Source organism: Osmia lignaria, unplaced genomic scaffold (genome assembly GCF_051020975.1).
Source record: "Osmia lignaria lignaria isolate PbOS001 unplaced genomic scaffold, iyOsmLign1 scaffold0045, whole genome shotgun sequence".
NCBI lineage: Eukaryota > Metazoa > Arthropoda > Insecta > Hymenoptera > Megachilidae > Osmia > Osmia lignaria.
The window spans coordinates 97,493-109,226 of record NW_027478186.1 but is presented as its reverse complement, the minus strand read 5'-3'; the positions used below and the strand labels follow the sequence as shown (position 1 = coordinate 109,226).

At 14.4% G+C, this 11,734-nt stretch overlaps 1 pseudogene; it reads left to right on the top strand.

Moving 5' to 3' along the window:
- The first annotated feature begins 202 nt into the window (after nt 1–202).
- LOC143307133 (cytochrome b pseudogene) lies at nt 203–6,694 on the top strand (annotated as a pseudogene).
- Nucleotides 6,695–11,734: the final 5,040 nt, after the last annotated feature.

The window sequence follows — 11,734 nt, the reverse complement described above, 5'->3', positions numbered from 1 at the left end:
TTTATATATTATTATTTCTAAATAATTTTTATATAGTTTAATAAAACTTTATATTTTCAGTATAATATTAATAAATATAAAATTTATTTATAAAAATTATATTTATAAAAATTTTATTTAAAAATATTAAAATTACCTTAATATCTTCAATATTATGCTCTTCTTAAGCTATTTAAATTTTAAATTAAAAAAATAAAAATTAATATTATTAATAAATTAGTTAATAATATATTCATAAAATTATATTCATTTAACTTATATTTAAATAAATAAAATTTCAATTTTATAAATTTAATCTTAAATTCAAATAAATTTTTTTCATGAATATTTTCATACAATATAACTATATTTAAAGGTAAATCATAATACAAATAAATTTTTTCGATATAAAATATTGTTCTTATAAAATTTCCTATTATTAAATTTTTATAAGAATTAAAATAAAAAAACTGCCCAATCAAAATTCCACATAAAATTAATTTTATAACCATAATTTTTAAATTTATTGTTAATACAATTAAATAATTTAAATTAAAAATTTTAAAATATAAATATCCAATAAAAAAAATAGTTATTAATAAAATAAATATACAAAAATTTACCAAAATACCTTCTTTCTTAATTAAATTTACATAATAATTTTTTTTAGAAAATAAAATAAATATAATTAATCGAATAGAATAAGATACAGTAAAAATTGTAGAAAAAATTAAAAATATTATTCTAATTATATTTATTTTTCTTAAAAAAATTAATTCCATAATTATATCTTTAGAAAAATATCCTGATATAAAAGGAAATCCTATTAAACATATTAAAGAAAAAATTAAAACTATAGTTTTAAAAGGATAAATATAAATTATACCACCATAACATCGGATATCTTGATTTCTATTAAAATTATGAATAAATCTACCCACACATAAAAATATTAAAGATTTAAATAAAGCATGAATTACTAAATGAAAAAAAGCTATTTCCCAAAATCCTAATCTTAAAATTCTTATTATTAATCTTAATTGACTTAAAGTCGATAAAGCAATAATTTTTTTAAAATCAAATTCATAATTTGCAATTAAACCCGCTATAAATATAGTTAACCTAGAAATTAATAAAATATATTTATTAAAACATCCTAAAAACAAAAATTTATTATATCGAATTAATAAATAAACCCCAGCTGTTACTAAAGTTGAAGAATGAACTAAAGATGAGACAGGAGTAGGAGCTATTATTGCAGCAGGTAATCATAAAGTAAATGGAATTTGAGCTCTTTTTGTAAAAGCTACTAATACTAATAAAATTAATATTAATAAATTAAATTTATAAATTATTAAATTTCACCTCCCATATATTATTCCCATAGTAATTATTAATAAAATTCCCACATCCCCTACACGATTTCTAAAAATTGTTAATATTCCAGCATTATAAGCTTTATCATTTTGATAATAAATAATTAAACAATAAGAAATTAATCCTAAACCATCTCATCCTAATAAAATTGTTAAAAATCTAGGTCTCAAAATTATAAAATATATTGATACTACAAATAAAATTACTAAAATAATAAATCGATTTATAAATTTATCCCCTTCTATATAATAAATTCTATAAATTAATACAACTATAGAAATAAGTGAAACTAATATTAAAAATATTATTCTATAAAAATCTAAATAAATAAAAAAAGAAAATTTTATTCTATTATATCTATAAATTATTCATTCTAAAATAATTAAATTCCTATTAAAAAAAATAATTATTATAAATAAAAAAAAAAATCCCGTAAATACAAATAATATATATACAAATATAATTAAAATAATTTAAAGTACTTAATTTACATCTTTGAACCCACATTTCAAAATTTTTTTTTAAACTATTTAAATTAAATAAAAATTCTTAAATTTAAAATAACTATATTTAAAGGAATTCAATGAAATAATAAAATTAAATAATTAATTAATTTTCCTCTTCTTAATCTTTTATAAAAAAAATTCTTTCCATGAACAATAAATCTAAAAAAATATAAAGAATACATAAATCTAACTAAACAATAAAAAAATAATTTAATTATTAATAATCTTATTCAATTAACTAATCTTATCAATAAAAAAATTTCCCCAACTAAATTTAAAGAAAAAGGAGCAGCTATATTTGAAGAACATATTAAAAATCATATCAATGATATAGAAGGCATAAAAATTAAAACACCCTTATTAATAATTATCAATCGTCTATGAGTCTCCAAATAACATAAATTTAATAAATAAAATAATCCAGAAGAACACAACCCATGAGCAATTATTATTAAATATGAACCTAAAAATCTTAATTTTCTTATAGTAAATATAGAAGCTATTAATAAATTTATATGAACAACAGAAGATATTGCTACTAAAATTTTTATATCAATTTGTCGAAAACAACTAAATCTTAAAATAATCCTTCCCAATAATCCAATTTCAATAAAATACTTATTCATTTCTAAAAAATTTTGAAAAAAAATCATTATTAATCGTAATAATCCATAAGACCCTAACTTTAATAAAATTGCAGCTAAAATTATTGATCCAAATACAGGAGCTTCTACATGAGCTTTTAATAATCAACCATGAATTATATATATTGGTATTTTTACTAAAAATCCTATAATTAAATATAAAAATAAAATTTTATTTAACTTAAATTTTATTCTTTCTAATAATAAAAATCTTAAAGACCCTATTAAATTAAATAAATAAAATAATACTAATAATAAAGGTAATGAAAAAAATAAAGTATAAAATATCAAATAATATCTTGCATAAATTCGTAAAAATCCTATTCCTCATTTCATAATAAAAAAAAAAATAATTAATAAACTTACTTCAAAAAAAAAATAAAATATTAATATATTTATTCTAAAAAAATTTATTACTAAAACAATTAATATTAATATTAATAAATTTAAACATAAAATCAAATTTTTTTCCTGATTAATTCTCATAAATACTAATCCAAAAATCCATAAAGATATCATAATAATTCCATAAGAATAAAAATTTAATCCAAAATTTAATCTTAAATTAATTCATTCCATAAAAAATCTATTCATTCTTAATATCAAAAAACTCAATAAAAATATTATATTTCTAATAAAATATAACTTTTTATAAATATTAAAATTAATAATTAAAAATCCAACTATAAAAATTATACTTTCTATTATTAACATTTTAAATTTATTATTATAAAACCTTGATTTCCAATAATTCTCAATATTGACACTACAATTGATAATCCTAAAACAGCTTCACAAACAGAAAAAATTAAATAATATATAAATATTCACCTTAAATATTCCAACTCATTTAATATTAAAATTATTAAATTCAATACTACGAAAAATTCCATTCTAATTAAAAATATTAAAAAATACTTATTAATTATTAATATTATTATAAAAATTAAAACTATTAAAATTAAAAAATATCTTTTTAAAATAAATTAGACTTTATAGTTTAAAAAAAACATTAATTTTGTAAATTAATATTGAAAATTTTTTCTAAAGTCTAATTTCAAAATAATTTTATAAATATCTTTAATTCCCAAAATTAAAATTTTTATTTAAACTATATTTTGTTAATGTTAATATCAAAAATTTTATTTATATTCATAAATCTATTTATTATCACAAATATTTTATTACTTTCTTCACTACATCCAATTACTATTTTATTCTCTTTTATTATTTTCACCTTATCCTCATCTACTTTAATATTTTTAAATATAAATAATTCAATATACTCTTTTATAATTTCAATTTCTTTAATCGGAGGAATAATAATTATATTTAATTATTTTGTAAGATTAATTAACAATGAAAATTCAAAAATAAAATTTTTTGAACTAATCACTTCTATTAATTTTTTTTTTATTTCTTTTATTATAATTATTCATTTTATTAATTGAATACCAATTTTTATATTTACAGAAAACATAATTTTAAATAATAATTTATTTAAAATTCAAAATATTTATTTTTATCCAATAAATTATTTAACTATTTTTATAATCTTATTCTTATTAATTTGCTTAACTCTTTCATTCAAAATATCTACAATTAAAATAATCCCTCTTCGTAAAATTAAAATTTAATGAAAAATAAATATTTAAAAATTTTTAAATCTAATAAATTTCTTAATATCATTTATTCTTCATTCAATATTCATCCTACCCCAGTAAACATTAATTATTTATGAAACTTTGGATCAATTTTAGGAATTCTTTTATTAATTCAAATTATTTCAGGTTTCATTTTATCTATGCATTATTGTCCAAATATTAATTATGCTTTTGATAGAATTATTCACATTATAAAAAATGTTAATTCTGGATGAATATTTCGTTATATTCATTTAAATGGGGCATCATTTTATTTTCTTTGTATATATATACATATTAGACGAAATATTTTTTATCAATGTTATTCATCTCAACATGTATGAAATATTGGAATTATTATTTTATTAACTTCAATAGGAACTGCTTTTATAGGATATGTTTTACCATGAGGACAAATATCTTTTTGAGGAGCAACAGTAATTACAAATCTTCTTTCTGCAATCCCTTATATTGGACAAACAATTGTAGAATGAATCTGAGGAGGATTTTCTATTAATAATGCTACATTAAATCGATTCTTTTCATTACATTTTATTTTACCATTATTAATTCTAATAATAGTTATTATACATCTTTATTTCCTTCATATAACTGGATCTAATAATCCAATAGGAACAAATAGAAATATTTATAAAATTCCTTTCCACTCATATTTCTCATCCAAAGATATTCTTGGATTTTTTATAATTTTTATATCATTTAGATTTATTATTCTACAAAATCCTAATATATTAAATGATCCTGATAATTGATCTATTGCAAACCCTATAAATACCCCACAACATATTAAACCTGAATGATATTTCCTATTTGCTTATTCAATTTTACGAGCTATTCCCAATAAATTAGGGGGAGTATTAGCTTTACTTTTTTCTATTTTAATTCTTTTTATTCTCCCATTTATAATAAATCATAAATTTAAAACTAATAAATTTTACCCATTAAATAATTTCTTATTTTGATTTTTTATTAATAATTTCATCATTTTAACTTGATTAGGAAGACAACCTATTGATTATCCTTACACTTTAATTAATCTAATTTTTACAAATATATACTTTATATTTTTTTTTTCAAATATATATTTTATAAAATTTTGAGATAAAATCATCTATAATTATTAATTAATGAGTCTGAATAGACATATATTTTGAAAATATATTAAAGAAAAATAACTTTCTATTAATTTAAATATATAAATTTATTAATATTTTTAAAATAAAATTAATATATATATAAATTAAAATAAAAGATAAAAATTTTTTTCAACATATATATATTAATTCATCATATCGAATTCGAGGTATAATTCTTCGAATTCAAATAAAAAAAAAATTATGATATAAAATTATTAATAAAGTAAAAATTGAATAATTAAAATTAAAAAAAATAATTGATATAATCAATCTTATAAATAAAATTATTATATATTCAGCTATAAAAATTAAAGAAAATCTCCCCCTATAATATTCAACATTAAATCCTGAAACTAATTCAGACTCCCCCTCAATTAAATCAAAAGGAGCCCGATTCAATTCAATTATTATTCTAATAATTAATATAAAATATAAAGGAAAAAAAAAAAAAATAAATTTTACATTAAATTGAAATTTAATAAATGTTTCTAAAGAAAATCTCTCAATAAATATTATAATAACAAAAAATATAAAAAATAATCTCACTTCAAAAGAAATAGATTGAGAAATAGATCGTAAACACCCTAATATTGCATAAATTGAATTAGATGATCATCCTATTATTATAGTTGGATAAACTCTTAAACTTAATATTAAAAATAAAAATACCAATCCAAATTTAAAATTTATTCAATTTCTAAAATAAGGCATTAATAATCAATAAAATACCGAAATTAATAATATAATTATTGGACCTAATATATATATATATAAATTAATTTTATCCAAATATATATATTCTTTAGAAAACAATTTAATTGCATCAGAAAAAGGTTGTAATAAACCTTTAATTCCTACTTTATTTGGACCTTTACGAATTTGAATATAACCTAAAATTTTTCGTTCCAATAATGTTAAAAATGCTACCCCAATTAATACTATCACTACAGTAATTAATAAATAAATAAAATTTAAATAAATTATTATCTATAATTATATATATATTATTTAAATTCTAAATTTAATGCACTACTCTGCCAAGATAATTTAACTTATTAATAATTAATTAAAAATTATTTTTAAAACTTAGTCCTTTCGTACAAAAATCTTAAATCTTTTTAAAGATAGAAACCAATCTGACTCACGTCGATCTGAACTCAAATCATGTAAAATTTTAATAGTCGAACAGACTAAATTTATAAACACCTGCATTTATAATTAATTTTAATTCAACATCGAGGTCGCAAACACCTTTTTCAATTTGATCTTTCCAAAAATATTACGCTGTTATCCCTAAGGTAATTTATTTTTATATTATTAATTATATTTCAATTTAAAATTCTATCAATCAATATTTTAAAATTTTAAAGTTAAATAAATTTAAAAATCCTCCCAACTAAATATATTAATACAATTTATAAAATTTATAATATATAAAATTCTATAGGGTCTTATCGTCCCTTAAATAAAATTAAGCATTTTGACTCAAAATTTAAATTTATTTTATATTATTGAGACAGTTTATATTTCATTAATTCATTCATCCCAGCCTTCAATTAAAAGACAATTGATTATGCTACCTTTGTACAGTCAAAATACTGCAGCTATTTAATTCCTCATTGAGCAGAACTGACTTTATATTAAATTCAAAAAGACATGTTTTTGTTAAACAGGTGAATATAATTATTTTGCCTAGTTACTTAAATATATATTTATATATATACTATTCATAAAATAATTTATACAAATTAAATTACTAATTTAATCATTATATTATAACTAATATTATTAAAATTATTTTTTTTTTAAAATCAATATATATAATTAATTTTACTATAATTAAAAATTTATTAATAAATTATTAAATACTCATTAAATTCTTTTAAATTTTAAAATTAATCTTTTTAATTTTAATTTAAATTATTATATAAATTTAATTTATAGATTATCCCATAAATTATTTATATTTTCTAAAATAAACTTTTTTATTTAAATTTACTTTAAAAAATATATAAATTAAATTTAATTCAAAAATAACTAGATATCATTAAAATTGAATAACATCTAATCTCTAAATATATATTTATAATTTTTATTCAACAAAAAAAATTTTATATATTTAACTCTTTTAATTTCGAGATATTTAATTTATTAAAAATTTTTAAATTAACCCTGATACAAAAGGTACAAAATTTTACTTTAATTTATAAAATTTTAAAATTTCATTTACATTACTTATATATATAAATATATTTATTATTTCTTAAAATATTACTTTAACATAAAATTTTTATAAAAACTTTTTATAATATACTAATTAAAACAATAAAAAAATTTTATTTAATTAATTAATTAAAATTTTAATAATTAAATTAATCTTTTCAGTGTAATTGAAAAATTTTATTTAAACTAAAATTTTATCTAAGAACATTTTCCAATATTCTTACTTTGTTACGACTTATTTCAAATTTTATTGAAATTGACGGGCAATTTGTACATTATATAAAAAAAAAATTCAAATTAATATAACAATTAATTTTACTTTTAAATCCTTTTTATTAAAAATATTAAAACTTCTAACTCAAAAATTATTTATTAATGTAACTCATATTATCTAATAAATACTTTATTTTGATTTGAATTTTTTTTAAATATAATAAAATTTTAATTATAATATTTATACAAAATTTTTAAACAACAATACAAAAATAATTTATAATATTTTATTAGTACTTCCTATCGTGGATCATCAAATTAATATACAAGTTCCCCTAAAATTTTATATAACTGCCATATCTTATAATTTTAATGCTTTACATTTAATAATTAATTATTTTTTAAAATTAATATAATAGGGTATCTAATCCTAGTCTTACTTTTTAATCTTTGTAATTTCCATTAAATAATTATTAATTATTATAAAATTATTATATTTCACCATTATAAATTTAATTTTATTAATTATTAATTATAAAATTACTATATTTAAAAAAATTAACTCTTAAATCTAGTTTAACCGCTATTGCTGGCACTAAATTAAAATTTAATAAAATTATTTTCCATTAAAAACTTTCATTTTAATTAAAAGTATTATATATTAATTAACTAATAATATTTATTATTTAAATAAATACCCTATATTAAACTTTATATATATTTAAATAATTTAATTAATTATAAATCTAAAATCAAAATTTTTTCTAATAAATTAAATTCACAAAATTAAATTTAAAATACTTTTTCTATTCATATATATATATATATATATATATATATTAAAATTAATTTATTATACAATTAATTTAATTATAAATTTTAATATATAAATTTATATATATATATATATATATATATATATATATATATATACATAAACTATTCCTAATTTAAATTAAAAATAAATAATAATAAAAATAATTTTAAATTTAAATATAAAAAATTTATATTAATTCTAAATTTATTTAATTTTATAAAATTAAAATTTATATTTTTATACAAAACTAAAACAATTTTAAAAATAAAACTTTAATATAAAAATTTAAAATACAATTTTTAATATAATTTTTATTATTTAATAATTCATATTCTCTATATAAATTATAGGACTATCATTTAGATAGTCCTAACGTTCCTTTAAATAATAAATATTAAAATTAAAAATCATAAATCTAAATATAAAATTTAAAATACAATTTTTAATATAATTTTTATTATTTAATAATTCATATTCTCTATATAAATTATAAATCATTTAGATAATCCTAACGGTTCATTTAAATAATAAATATTAAAATTAAAAATCATAAATCTAAATATAAAATTTAAAATACAATTTTTAATATAATTTTTATTATTTAATAATTCATATTCTCTATATAAATTATAGGACTATCATTTAGATAATTCTAACGTTCCCTTAAATAATAAATATTAAAATTAAAAATTATAAATCTAAATATAAAATTTAATACAATTTTTAATATAATTTTTATTATTTAATAATTCATATTCTCTATATAAATTATAGGACTATCATTTAAATAGCCCTAATGTTCCTTTAAATAATAAATATTAAAATTAAAAATTATAAATCTAAATATAAAATTTAATACAATTTTTAATATAATTTTTATTATTTAATAATTCATATTCTCTATATAAATTATAGGACTATCATTTAGATAAATCTAACATTCCTTTAAATAATAAATATTAAAATTAAAAATCATAAATCTAAATATAAAATTTAAAATACAATTTTTAATATAATTTTTATTATTTAATAATTCATATTCTCTATATAAATTATAGGACTATCATTTAGATAAATCTAACGTTCCCTTAAATAATAAATATTAAAATTAAAAATTATAAATCTAAATATAAAATTTAATACAATTTTTAATATAATTTTTATTATTTAATAATTCATATTCTCTATATAAATTATAGGACTATCATTTAAATAAATCTAACGTTCCCTTAAATAATAAATATTAAAATTAAAAATTATAAATCTAAATATAAAATTTAATACAATTTTTAATATAATTTTTATTATTTAATAATTCATATTCTCTATATAAATTATAGGACTATCATTTAGATAGTCCTAACGTTCCTTTAAATAATAAATATTAAAATTAAAAATTATAAATCTAAATATAAAATTTAATACAATTTTTAATATAATTTTTATTATTTAATAATTCATATTCTCTATATAAATTATAGGACTATCATTTAAATAAATCTAACATTCCTTTAAATAATAAATATTAAAATTAAAAATCATAAATCTAAATATAAAATTTAAAATACAATTTTTAATATAATTTTTATTATTTAATAATTCATATTCTCTATATAAATTATAAAACTATCATTTAGATAAATCTAACGTTCCTTTAAATAATAAATATTAAAATTAAAAATTATAAATCTAAATATAAAATTTAATACAATTTTTAATATAATTTTTATTATTTAATAATTCATATTCTCTATATAAATTATAGGACTATCATTTAAATAAATCTAACGTTCCCTTAAATAATAAATATTAAAATTAAAAATCATAAATCTAAATATAAAATTTAAAATACAATTTTTAATATAATTTTTATTATTTAATAATTCATATTCTCTATATAAATTATAAAACTATCATTTAGATAAATCTAACGTTCCCTTAAATAATAAATATTAAAATTAAAAATTATAAATCTAAATATAAAATTTAATACAATTTTTAATATAATTTTTATTATTTAATAATTCATATTCTCTATATAAATTATAGGACTATCATTTAAATAAATCTAACGTTCCCTTAAATAATAAATATTAAAATTAAAAATCATAAATCTAAATATAAAATTTAAAATACAATTTTTAATATAATTTTTATTATTTAATAATTCATATTCTCTATATAAATTATAGAACTATCATTTAAATAAATCTAACGTTCCCTTAAATAATAAATATTAAAATTAAAAATTATAAATCTAAATATAAAATTTAATACAATTTTTAATATAATTTTTATTATTTAATAATTCATATTCTATATATAAATTATAGGACTATCATTTAGATAGTCCTAACGTTCCTTTAAATAATAAATATTAAAATTAAAAATTATAAATCTAAATATAAAATTTAAAATACAATTTTTAATATAATTTTTATTATTTAATAATTCATATTCTCTATATAAATTATAGGACTATCATTTAAATAAATCTAACGTTCCCTTAAATAATAAATATTAAAATTAAAAATTATAAATCTAAATATAAAATTTAATACAATTTTTAATATAATTTTTATTATTTAATAATTCATATTCTCTATATAAATTATAAGACTATCATTTAGATAAATCTAACGTTCCCTTAAATAATAAATATTAAAATTAAAAATTATAAATCTAAATATAAAATTTAATACAATTTTTAATATAATTTTTATTATTTAATAATTCATATTCTCTATATAAATTATAGAACTATCATTTAGATAGTCCTAACGTTCCTTTAAATAATAAATATTAAAATTAAAAATTATAAATCTAAATATAAAATTTAATACAATTTTTAATATAATTTTTATTATTTAATAATTCATATTCTCTATATAAATTATAGGACTATCATTTAGATAGTCCTAACGTTCCTTTAAATAATAAATATTAAAATTAAAAATTATAAATCTAAATATAAAATTTAATACAATTTTTAATATAATTTTTATTATTTAATAATTCATATTCTCTATATAAATTATAGGACTATCATTTAGATAAATCTAACGTTCCTTTAAATAATAAATATTAAAATTAAAAATCATAAATCTAAATATAAAATTTAAAATACAATTTTTAATATAATTTTTATTATTTAATAATTCATATTCTCTATATA